Below are 12,633 nucleotides of genomic sequence, written 5' to 3'. Positions count from 1 at the left end.
CACGATACCTGATAACTGTAGAATACTTCAACACCAGTGAATACGACTTTACAGTGAGAGCAAATCAACGTAGATGCATCTAATGCATGAGACCACATCAGACTATTTATCCATGGTGTGGCAACAGTGGCGCATTACCAACCTCTCAGGTGAATCAAAAATAAAAAGTCACAACTAATTTTAAACACACAACGGACTCCCTTTACATGTACTGTCTTCCGTAGATTTAGGTGCTTACTTTGCTAAAGAATGATTGTTTAATTGTGGTATATATTAATTTGTTAATTTATGACATTCACTTTATAATCAACATCTACACGAGTACTCTGCAATCCACACTTAGGTGCATGGCAAAGGATTCTTCAAGCCACCTTCATACTATTTCCCTACTCTCCCACACTCTAACATTGGATGGGAAAAATCAACGTGTAAATCTTTCTACTAAAGTTCTGATTTCTCTTATTTTATTATGATAATTTCTCCCTATGTAGACTGATAACAAAATATTTTCACATTCAGAGATGAAAGTTGGTGTTTGAAATTTCATGAAAAGATATTGTCGCAGTGAAAAACACCTCTGTTTTAACGATTGCCATCCCAACTCACTTATCATATCTGTGACAATCTCTACCCTAGTTTGTGATAATGCAAAATGAGTTGCCTTTTGAATTTTTTTTAGTGTCCTTCATCAGTCCTATATGAATGATACAGTACAGCAATACTCCAGCAGAAGACAAACTAGCGTGGTGTAGGCAGTCTCTTCAGTAGACTTGATGCATCTTCTAAGCATTCTCCTAATAAAACATAGTGTTTGGTTTGCTTTCCCCACAACATTATCTATGTGGTTGTTCCAATTTACATTGTTTGTAATTGTAATTCCTAGGTATTTAATCAAATTGATGGCCTTTAAATTTGTGTGATTTGTCATATAAACAAAATTTAACGGATTTATTTTTGTACTCATTTGAATAACCTCACACATCTCCAGACTGAGAGACAGTGTCACTTGTTTCACTATAAGGATATCATGGATATCACGTCTCATTCATTTTGTAAGTGGTTTTAATCATCTGGGGACTTTAATATACCGTCAATGACAGCATAATCAAAGAGGATTGCTCAGATCTTCTTCAAAGTCATTTGTATTGGCTAGAAAGAGCAGAGGGCCTATAACATCTCCTTGGGGAACACCAGGTATCACTACTGTGATGTTGTTGTTCTTGTTGTTGTTGTTGTTGTTGTCTTCGGTCCTGAGACTGGTTTGATGCAGCTCTCCATGCTACTCTATCCTGTGCAAGCTCCTTCATCTCCCAGTACCTACTGCAGCGTACATCCTTCTGAATCTGCTTAGTGTATCCATCTCTTGGTCTCCCTCTACGATTTTTACCCTCCACGCTGCCCTCCAATGCTAAATTTGTGATCCCTTGATGCCTCAGAACATAGCCTACCAACCAATCCCTTCTTCTAGTCAAGTTGTGCCACAAACTTTTCTTCTCTCCAATCCTATTCAATACCTCCTCATTAGTTACGTGATCTACCCACCTAATCTTCAACATTCTTCTGTAGCACCACATTTCGAAAGCTATTCTCTTCTTGTCCAAACTATTTACCGTCCATGTTTCACTTCCATACATGGCTACACTCCATACAAATACTTTCAGAAACAACTTCCTGACACTTAAATCTATACTCGATGTTAACAAATTTCTCTTCTTCAGAAACGCTTTCCTTGCCATTGCCAGTCTACATTTTATATCCTCTCTACTTTGACCATCATCAGTTATTTTGCTCCCCAAATAGCAAAACTCCTTTACTACTTTAAGCGTCTCATTTCCTAATCTAATTCCCTCAGCATCACCCGACTTAATTCGGCCACATTCCATTATCCTTGTTTTGCTTTTGTTGATGTCCATCTTATATCCTCCTTTCAAGACACTGTCCATTCCGTTCAACTGCTCTTCCAAGTCCTTTGCCGTCTCTGACAGAATTACAATATCATCGGCGAACCTCAAAGTTTTTATTTCTTCTCCCTGGATTTTAATACCTACTCCAAATTTTTCTTTTGTTTCCTTTACTGCTTGCTCAATATACAGATTGAATAGCATTGGGGAGAGGCTACAACCCTGTCTCACTCCCTTCCCAACCACTGTTTCCCTTTCATGTCCCTCGACTCTTTTAACTGCCATCTGGTTTCTGTACAAATTGTAAATAGCCTTTCGCTCCCTGTATTTTACCCCTGCCACCTTTAAAATTTGAAAGAGAGTATTCCAGTCATCATTGTCAAAAGCTTTCTCTAAGTCTAGAAATGTAGGTTTGCCTTTCCTTAATCTTTCTTTTAAGATAAGTCGTAGGGTCAGTATTGCCTCACGTGTTCCAACATTTCTACAGAATCCAAACTGATCTTCCCCGAGGTCGGCTTCCACCAGTTTTTCCATTCGTCTGTAAAGAATTCGTGTTAGTATTTTGCAGCCGTGACTTATTAAACTGATAGTTCGGTAATTTTCACATCTGTCAACACCTGCTTTCTTTGGGATTGGAATTATTATATTCTTCTTGAAGTCTGAGGGAATTTCACCTGTCTCATACATCTTGCTCACCAGATGGTAGAGTTTTGTCAGGACTGGCTCTCCCAAGGCCATCAATAGTTCTAATGGAATGTTGTCTACTCCCGGGGCCTTGTTTCGACTCAGGTCTTTCAGTGCTCTGTCAAACTCTTCATGCAGTATCGTATCTCCCATTTCATCATCATCTACATCCTCTTCCATTTCCATAATATTGTCCTCAAGTACATCGCCCTTGTATAGACCCTCTATATACTCCTTCCACCTTTCTGCTTTCCCTTCTTTGCTTAGAACTGGGTTTCCATCTGAGCTCTTGATATTCATGGAAGTGGTTCTCTTTTCTCCAAAGGTCTCTTTAATTTTCCTGTAGGCAGTATCTATCTTACCCCTAATGAGACAAGCCTCTACATCCTTACATTTGTCCTCCAGCCACGCCTGCTTAGCCATTTTGCACTTCCTGTCCATCCCATTTTTGAGACGTTTGTATTCCTTTTTGCCTCCTTCATTAACTGCATTTTTATATTTTCTCCTTACGTCAATTAAATTCAATATTTCTTCTGTTACCCAAGGATTTCTACTAGCCCTCGTCTTTTTACCTACTTGATCCTCTGCTGCCTTCACTACTTCGTCCCTCAGAGCTACCCATTCTTCTTCTACTGTATTTCTTAGCCCCATTCCTGTCAATTGTTCCCTTATGCTCTCCCTGAAACTCTGTACAACCTCTGGTTTAGTTAGTTTATCCAGGTCCCATCTCCTTAAATTCCCACCTTTTTGCAGTTTCTTCAGTTTTAATCTACAGTTCATAACCAATAGATTGTGGTCAGAGTCCACATCTGCCCCCGGAAATGTCTTACAATTTAAAACCTGGTTCCTAAATCTCTGTCTTACCATTATATAATCTATCTGATACCTTCTAGTATCTCCAGGATTCTTCCATGTATACAACCTTCTTTTATGATTCTTGAACCTCTTTCATTTCTTACCCCCAATCCATATTTACCTACTATGTTTCCTTCTCTCCCTTTTCCTACGCTGGAATTCCAATCACCCATGACTATTACATTTTCATCTCCCTTAACTACCTCAATAATTTCTTTTATCTCATCATACATTTCTTCAATTTCTTCGTCATCTGCAGAGCTAGTTGGCATATAAACTTGTACTACTGTAGTAGGCATGGGCTTCGTGTCTATCTTGGCCACAATAATACGTTCACTATGCTGTTTGTAGTAGCTTACCAGCACTCCTATTTTTTTATTCATTATTAAACCTACTCCTGCATTACTCCTATTTGATTTTGTATTTATAACCCTGTATTCACTTGACCAGAAGTCTTGTTCCTCCTGCCACCAAACTTCACTAGTTCCCACTATATCTAACTTTAACCTATCCATTTCCCTTTCTAAATTTTCTAACCTACCTGCCCAATTAAGGGATCTGACATTCCACACTCCGATCCATAGAATGCCAGTTTTCTTTCTCCTGATAACAACGTCCTCTTGAGCAGTCCCCGCCCGGAGATCCGAATGGGGGACTATTTTACCTCCGGAGTATTTTACCCAAGAGGATGCCATCATCATTTAACCATACAGTAAAGCTGCGTGCCCTCGGGAAAAATTACGGCTGTAGTTTCCCCTTGCTTTCAGCCGTTCGCAGTACCAGCACAGCAAGGCCGTTTTGGTTAGTGTTACAAGGCCAGATCAGTCAATCATCCAGACTGTTGCCCCTGCAACTACTGAAAAGGCTGCTGCCCCTCTTAAGGAACCATACGTTTGTCTGGCCTCTCAACAGATACCCCTCCGTTGTGGTTGCACCTACGGTATGGCTATCTGTATCGTTGAGGCACGCAAGCCTCCCACCAACGGCAAGGTCCATGGTTCATAGGAGGGGGGAGGGGGGGGGGGGGTGGGGTTCTGTGATAGAAAATAGAAATATAACAAATTAAAGCTGTCCTCAACTTGCAGGTTGTTTGGAGCATTACAGTACTTTACTAGGCATGATCCAATTGGAAGTAATACACCCTTGGCTTCCTCCAACCTTTCAACATATGTACCCATCCAGTTATAAATAGGCTCACAGTTTAACGTAGTTAATGATCTTCCTTCTTGGGGGAGCACAGTTGTATGGATTTTTTAAAGAAATTTCTATCATTTGACTGTTAATTTTTCATTTATTTTAACAATCATGATTTCTGCTTTATAGCCATTCTCAAGTGCATGTTGAAATTTTAAAAGATGTTTGACTTGTCTGTGACATGTTATTGATGACAAAACATATTTCTGGTCTTATGGATTAGATACATAAAATGGCTGACATTGTGCACAGTGCAAAAACCATTAACACATAGTATGGCATATTTCATGAATGGAACTGATGAACACAGGTCACAGGAATATATTAGCTGTTAAATATGCCATACTGTGTTAACAGTTTTATCGTTGGGCGCAGTGTAAGCCATTTTTTGTACACTCCTGGAAATGGAAAAAAGAACACATTGACACGGGTGAGTTTGACCCACCGTACTTGCTCCGGACACTGCGAGAGGGCTGTACAGGCAATGATCACACGCACGGCACAGCGGACACACCAGGAACCGTGGTGTTGGCCGTCGAATGGCGCTAGCTGCGCAGCATTTGTGCACTGCCGCCGTCAGTGTCAGCCAGTTTGCCGTGGCATACGGAGCTCCATCGCAGTTTTTAACACTGGTAGCATGCCACGACAGCGTGGACGTGAACCGTATGTGCAGTTGACGGACTTTGAGCGAGGGCGTATAGTGGGCATGCGGGAGGCCGGGTGGACGTACCGCCGAATTGCTCAACACGTGGGGCGTGAGGTCTCCACAGTACATCGATGTTGTCGCCAGCGGTCGGCGGAAGGTGCACGTGCCTGTCGACCTGGGACCGGACCGCAGCGACGCACGGATGCACGCCAAGACCGTAGGATCCTACGCAGTGCCGTAGGGGACCGCACCGCCACTCCCCAGCAAATTAGGGACACTGTTGCTCCTGGGGTATCGGCGAGGACCATTCGCAACCGTCTCCATGAAGCTGGGCTACGGTCCCGCACACCGTTAGGCCGTCTTCCGCTCACGCCCCAACATCGTGCAGCCCGCCTCCAGTGATGTCGCGACAGGCGTGAATGGAGGGACGAATGGAGACGTGTCATCTTCAGCGATGAGAGTCGCTTCTGCCTTGGTGCCAATGATGGTCGTATGCGTGTTTGGCGCCGTGCAGGTGAGCGCCACAATCAGGACTGCATACGACCGAGGCACACAGGGCCAACACCCGGCATCATGGTGTGGGGAGCGATCTCCTACACTGGCCGTACACCACTGGTGATCGTCGAGGGGACACTGAATAGTGCACGGTACATCCAAACCGTCATCGAACCCATCGTTCTACCATTCCTAGACCGGCAAGGGAACTTGCTGTTCCAACAGGACAATGCACGTCCGCATGTATCCCGTGCCACCCAACGTGCTCTAGAAGGTGTAAGTCAGCTACCTTGGCCAGCAAGATCTCCGGATCTGTCCCCCATTGAGCATGTTTGGGACTGGATGAAGCGTCGTCTCACGCGGTCTGCACGTCCAGCACGAACGCTGGTCCAACTGAGGCGCCAGGTGGAAATGGCATGGCAAGCCGTTCCACAGGACTACATCCAGCATCTCTACGATCGTCTCCATGGGAGAATAGCAGCCTGCATTGCTGCGAAAGGTGGATATACACTGTACTAGTGCCGACATTGTGCATGCTCTGTTGCCTGTGTCTATGTGCCTGTGGTTCTGTCAGTGTGATCATGTGATGTATCTGACCCCAGGAATGTGTCAATAAAGTTTCCCCTTCCTGGGACAATGAATTCACGGTGTTCTTATTTCAATTTCCAGGAGTGTATTTTTGATATATACTCATATCTTGTAACACGACGACTGGTCTCTAAGGAGAGAAATATATTTTTTCAATGATGACCTGTCACTGACAAACGTATTTCAACATACACCTGAGAATGACTATAAAGCTGATATCATGATTGGGTAAAATAAACGAACAATTAACAGTCAAATGGTGGAAATTAAAATGGATTCCAAACTACAACACAGTTAGAATTTTCCACATTAAAAAATTATTGCCAGACATGAAAAAAGTGAAAGAGAAAGAAAAAATTCACAAGGCTGACTAGGGTTTGAACCCCACACCTTTGGAATTGTAGTCTTGCACCTGCCCACTTTACCACACCATGTCCTAATTCCACAAATTAGTGTTTAAGCCATGAACTGTAAGTACTCAAAATAACATTCATTTTTCTGTTTTTGGCTGGTCATAATTAAACTCACAGATGATCATGCTTTGATCCATCACTGAAAAAAGGTTGCAAAAAATGTATTGTTATATGTGTATTTTAAAAAATGTTTGGGCTTATATAAAATACATCAGTGGTATAAAACTGTGTCCAGATACTTGTTAACATGAGAACCCAAATAGGGTATAGTAAACCAGAGGTTGAATATTAGGAATTCTGTTGTCAGATGTTCCTTCACAAAGGAAAACAAGCAGCTGAAACTGGTAAAACTCAACTTAAGACCTGGTATAGTCTCTGTGATGAGGCTGGAATCTGTGAGCAGATTAGGTCCTCTCTTGAATATAATATGCAGTAGATCACGTGGAGTGGAACCTGTTGCAGTTATTAGATAAAAACACAGGATGCAACTATATACAAAAAGTATATATATTGGTTAGAATTATCTTCATATATTATTCACCTGTGTTTGCACCAGAATTCTAGAATATCTTCCATTTCAAATGCTGTAACTTTCTGTTTAGAAACAAGCATGGAATCCAAAGATATGGAGTCAGCAAAACTCCAGTTTTACTGTGTAAGCCCTGAATATACAATTAAAAAATGCTGTGCCAAATGTCGATACAGGGTGATTTTGCTGAATCGGGACAATTTGCAGGAAACTATCCCCATGATGAGGAAGAGCAAAAAAATACTTGTGGGCTGGAAATGTGTTCCAAGGGAGGTACACTCACTTGTAGATGGAATTACAAGATATTTGGTGGTGTAGGTTTCAATGAGTTAAAGCAAACATGAGAACACACCAGGCAAGTGAAAATGTTCTGTCTGTATTAGTATTTTAGTGGCATGGTGGCAGCAAAGCATCAGTACTGGTTCAGTTTCATTGTGTGGTTAGAGTAGGGGAGATGCTTCCATATGGAAATGCGGAAGTGAGCTGGAGCACTGTCATGTAGTATCCACATTACCCTGTGTACGATTGAAGACACTCCTTCCAGAAGGGAAGGCAGGGTCACCGACAAGAAGTGCAGATATGCATTACCTTTAAAGCATTGTGGAAGGATGAAGATTCCAAGATGCAGTTGCTAGTAATATCTGCCCACACATTGAGGCTGAGCTGATTATTGTTCACCGCTACTAAAACACTAGTACAGACAGGATTATGCCACTTCCCTGCTCATGTGTGTTTTTCATTCATTGAAGACCACACACTCATTAAGTGAAACCCACTTCTTTATTGTAGTGTAGTTGATGGATGATATGGATAGTTGTTATTATTATTATTGTTGTTATTATTAATTTAGTTCATCTTTGTTCTTTTTAACCATATTATTTTGTCAGGCTCTTCACTCTTCTCAGGCCCATACTCTGACTGCACTATTGTTGTTAAGAGAATCAACACCATATTTTTCTAAACATCCCTCAAATAATACAAGAGGAGGTCATTTTGAATCAATAACACACCTACTGATGTCTCGAATACACATTATAAGAGAAATAACAACCAGACCTGTTACCAATTCTGAAGATCAGTCTCTCTTAAAAATAACCTTTCGTTTGTTTCACACATCTTAATCTCAATTATTTGTATGTGTATATCATTGTAAGAATTCTGTGCCTCTTCAAAGCAGGCCAGCAATCTTTGGAATTTTTTATTCTCACATCTGATTTGGTGTTTTCTCTCGCAGTATTGCTGATATTGCTCCCCTATGTTGAAGAGTGCATAGTCCCTTGAAGTGATGTGCCACATGCAAATAAAAATACCAACCCTCTTACAATATCTGCACATTTATCTGTGACATCTTACAGTTTTCATTGACAAGTGTCTTTCAGCAGTAAATCTAAAGTATGCTCCACAGAAGGTTCTAAAATGGCTTACTTTGGTTGCTTCTAGTCCCTTGTAGCTTATGGAGTAGATTATAGGAGTAAAACTATTAGTTAAACAAAAGTTTTACATTACAGAAAAGAATTATTCAAATCTTGTCACATAGTTCTACAAAGGCTCGCAACAAGCCCCTATTTAAAGATGATGATTGTGCTTACAGTAACCTCCCTGTACATATACAAAACTGTGTTTATTACAAGAGATAACCTTGGAGCCCTGCAAAGTAATAGTAATCACCCTAGTTTAGGTTTACCGTGAATTCCCTAAATTGCTTCAGGCAAAAGCTGGGATGGTTCATTTGAAAGTGCATAGCTGATTTCTTTCCCTAATCCGATGGAACCAATGACCTCACTGTTTGGTCCCCTCTCCCAAATCAACCGACCAATCGCTTTAATACTCACACATGTGGGTCCCTCCATGCAGAGCGAGCAACTTATACTCAAAGGTATGTGAGCCACTTTGCTGTTATTTTTTATACTTCACTGCTAACAAACATAAAGAAGTTGTACAAGGAAACAAATTTTAGAGCAGAATTAAAAATCATTTCTTGTTTTCGAAGTCTGTGTACATTGTAGGTCAATATGTTAGCTTACAGACATACTAGGCCCTTGTTTGTTGTTGAATTTTTTTTTTTTTTTACCTGTTAACAGATGCACCATCAACACTGTCTTTGTCTTTGAACAAGAATGCTGCTTCTGTTGATTTCCTTTATTTCAGATCTGATACAGTACACCTCAGAAAAGGGGTAGGTTGCAAGATTAGTTGTGATTGGTGTAGTGTTGGCAGGTGGACATGCATTCATTTGTAACACTTTTAATTCAACAGTATTATGTTATGTGTTCATGTGTTTTCATTTTTACTGAAGAATGTTTTATCAAAGTCATGCTTTAGTTGTGTCACTTATTATACTTATTGTGCAAGTTGTAATCTCCTTGCAGACTGTGTATATGTGGTTTCCTTTCCAATCATGTACTGGCTGAGGTTGATAAACCAGTTTTAATACATTGAACTCAAATTGGGGAGGTTTGGGATGTGTACCTTTTACTGCCATCCTGATATGAGTTTTCTACGGTTTTCCCAAGTTGCTATAGTAAATGCAGGGATGGTTCCTTTGCTAAAACCAAGGCCAACTTCCTGTTCTATCCTTGCCTAATCCTATTCTACTTTGTGTGTATCTTATATACGTACTATCGGAGAAACCCAGTGTTGTCTAGGTATTTATTTATAGCTGTGCATCCATGCCCATACCATGCAGCTTCTGGTCTTGTGCTTAATGTTTATGATGTCCTATGTTCAGAACCATGTCGTGTACAATGATATAATTTTGTAAGCACATTCAGTGGCGTAGGTGGACAATGTCTGTGAAACATGCTGTCATTGGTAGTAGCAATGAAGTAATAAATTTAAATGTCATGCATGATGCAGGACCTTTTCACAAATCTCGTTCATGACGTAATAATCTCCTGAACTACACTGAGGTGACTCAAGTCATGGGATACCTCCTAATATCATGTCAGACCTCGCATTACGTGGTGTAGTGCAGCATTTCAATATGGCATGGACTCAACATGCTGCTGGAAGTCCCCCTGCAGAAATATTGAGCTACGCTCCCTCTATAGCCCTCCATAATTGTGGAAGTGTTACTGATGCAGGATTTTGTGCACAAACTGACCTCTCAATTATTTCCCATAAATCTTTGATGGTATTTGTATCAGGTGATTTGGGTGACTAAATCATTCACTCAAATTGTCTGGAATGTTCTTCAAACTAATCACAAACACCTGTGGCCCAGTGACAGGGCACATTGTCATCCATAAAAATTCCATCATTATTTTGGACCATTAAATCCATGAATGGTCCCCAAGTAGCCGAACATAACCATTTCCTGTCAATGATTGGTTCAGTATGACCATCCCTTGTACACGCAGCCTATTCCATTATGGAGCCATCATTGGCATGCACAGTGCCTTGTTGACAACTTGGGTCCATGGCTTTATGGTGTCTGCACCACACTCAAACCCTATCATCAGCTCTTACGAACTGAAATAGGGACTCATCTGACCAGGTCACTGTTTTCCAGTCATCTAGGGTCCAACAGGTATGGTCACGAGCCCAGGAGAGGCACTACAGGTAATGTTGTGCTGTTAGCAAAGGCACTCTTGTTGGTTGTCTGCTACCATGGCCCACCAACGCAAAATTTTGCGTCACTGTTCTAACAGATGCTTTTGTGATACATCCCACATTGATTTTTGCGATTATTTCACGAAGTGTTGCTTGTCTCTCAACTCTGACAACCCTACGCAAACACCTCTGTTCTCGGTCATTAAGTGAAGGCCGTCAGTCACTGCGTTTTCTGTAGTGAGAGGTAATGCCTGAAATTTGATATTCTGGACACACTCGTGACACTGGGTATTCCAGAATATTAAGTTCCCTAATGATTTCCAAAATAGAATGTCCCAAGCACCTAGCTCTAACTAACATTCTGTGTTCAGAGCCTATTAATTCCAGTCATGTGACCTTAATGACATTGGGAACCTTTTCGCATGGATCACCTGTGGATCACTCGAGTACAGGTGACAGCTCCACCAATGCACTGCCCTTTTATACCCTTGTATGCGATACTACTGCCATCTGTATAAGTTCATATTGCTATCAATGACTTTTATCACCTCGGTGTATGCTTTGTACACTGACATGATTTTGCATTGACATTCAGTGGTATATGTGCTTATTGCCGTGTTACAGTAAGGTATATGTGCACCAGATTGCTTGGAATCGGTCAATTGGTTTAGGAACAGATGTGGAACACACACACACACACACACACACACACTTACTTTTGTTATGTATCTGACACATCCAATACTGCTGTTGTGCTGAATGGTCTAAGAATGAATAAATAAATAAAATTATGAAGAGGTAGTTGCTGGACTCAGTCTCAGTCAGATATACCTGACTTCCTTTTGTCACATATTGTCAATTGTGAAGTATGAACCATTTGTATAAATACACATTCTTGTGTTAGTTGGCTTCCTGTATGATGCAAAGTTAATACAAAAGTGAAATTTTGTGTGGTGAACTATAATATTTTCATCTACTTCAAATATGCTGCATCTGTAAACTTCTAAATTACTAGGTTGTTCGAATTAAAATGTAGCTACTCACAGAGGTCCATTGTGGGCTGTAGTTACCACAAGGCAGCAGAACTTGGTAAATATGCTAATGCATTAATGCAGAATCGATTTACACTGGAAAAAAATTAGTCCCAATTGTGACCATCAGGTGCGAACTGGGCACTGTACACTGTTTGTATGACAGTATGACATCCACCTCGTTATTGGACAAGCCATAACATGAGTGAACACTATGGCTATTATTGGCTATATTACTGAAACTTTTATGTAAATGGCAGACTAGGCATGATGTCATTAAATGGGTTATAGAAGATGATAATGAAATTTGGAAACAGAGATGAGCTTGGCATGGCACCCAGAAGAGGAAGGTATTCTATCCTGATGTAAGTTATTGATAAGGTTGCTGTTGCTGTAAGTGACCAGCATCACATGCCCTGGGTACTGCTAGTATTTGAGCAGTGTCACAAGACTTTTTCATCCCATGGTTAACAGTACGGAAAGTTTTGCGGTCTATCTGCAGCAATATTCTGAATTTGCTTATCAGTTTCTGGCACAGATCAAAGTTAATTTTCTATGGAGTGACAAGGCACATTTTACACTACAGGGTGCAATGAATACTCGGAACTGCAAATTTGGTGTATTATTAAACAATGTGTTGTGGGCAAAGAACTACAATACTCACCGTGTGTGACTCAGTGGTTTGGATTCACAAGCACCTTTATTCTCGTTCCATTCTTCTTTTAAGAGAATACACCTAGACATT

The sequence above is a fragment of the Schistocerca piceifrons genome, chromosome 3 (assembly GCF_021461385.2).
Source record: "Schistocerca piceifrons isolate TAMUIC-IGC-003096 chromosome 3, iqSchPice1.1, whole genome shotgun sequence".
Lineage (NCBI taxonomy): Eukaryota > Metazoa > Arthropoda > Insecta > Orthoptera > Acrididae > Schistocerca > Schistocerca piceifrons.
This window is presented reverse-complemented; position numbering follows the sequence as displayed.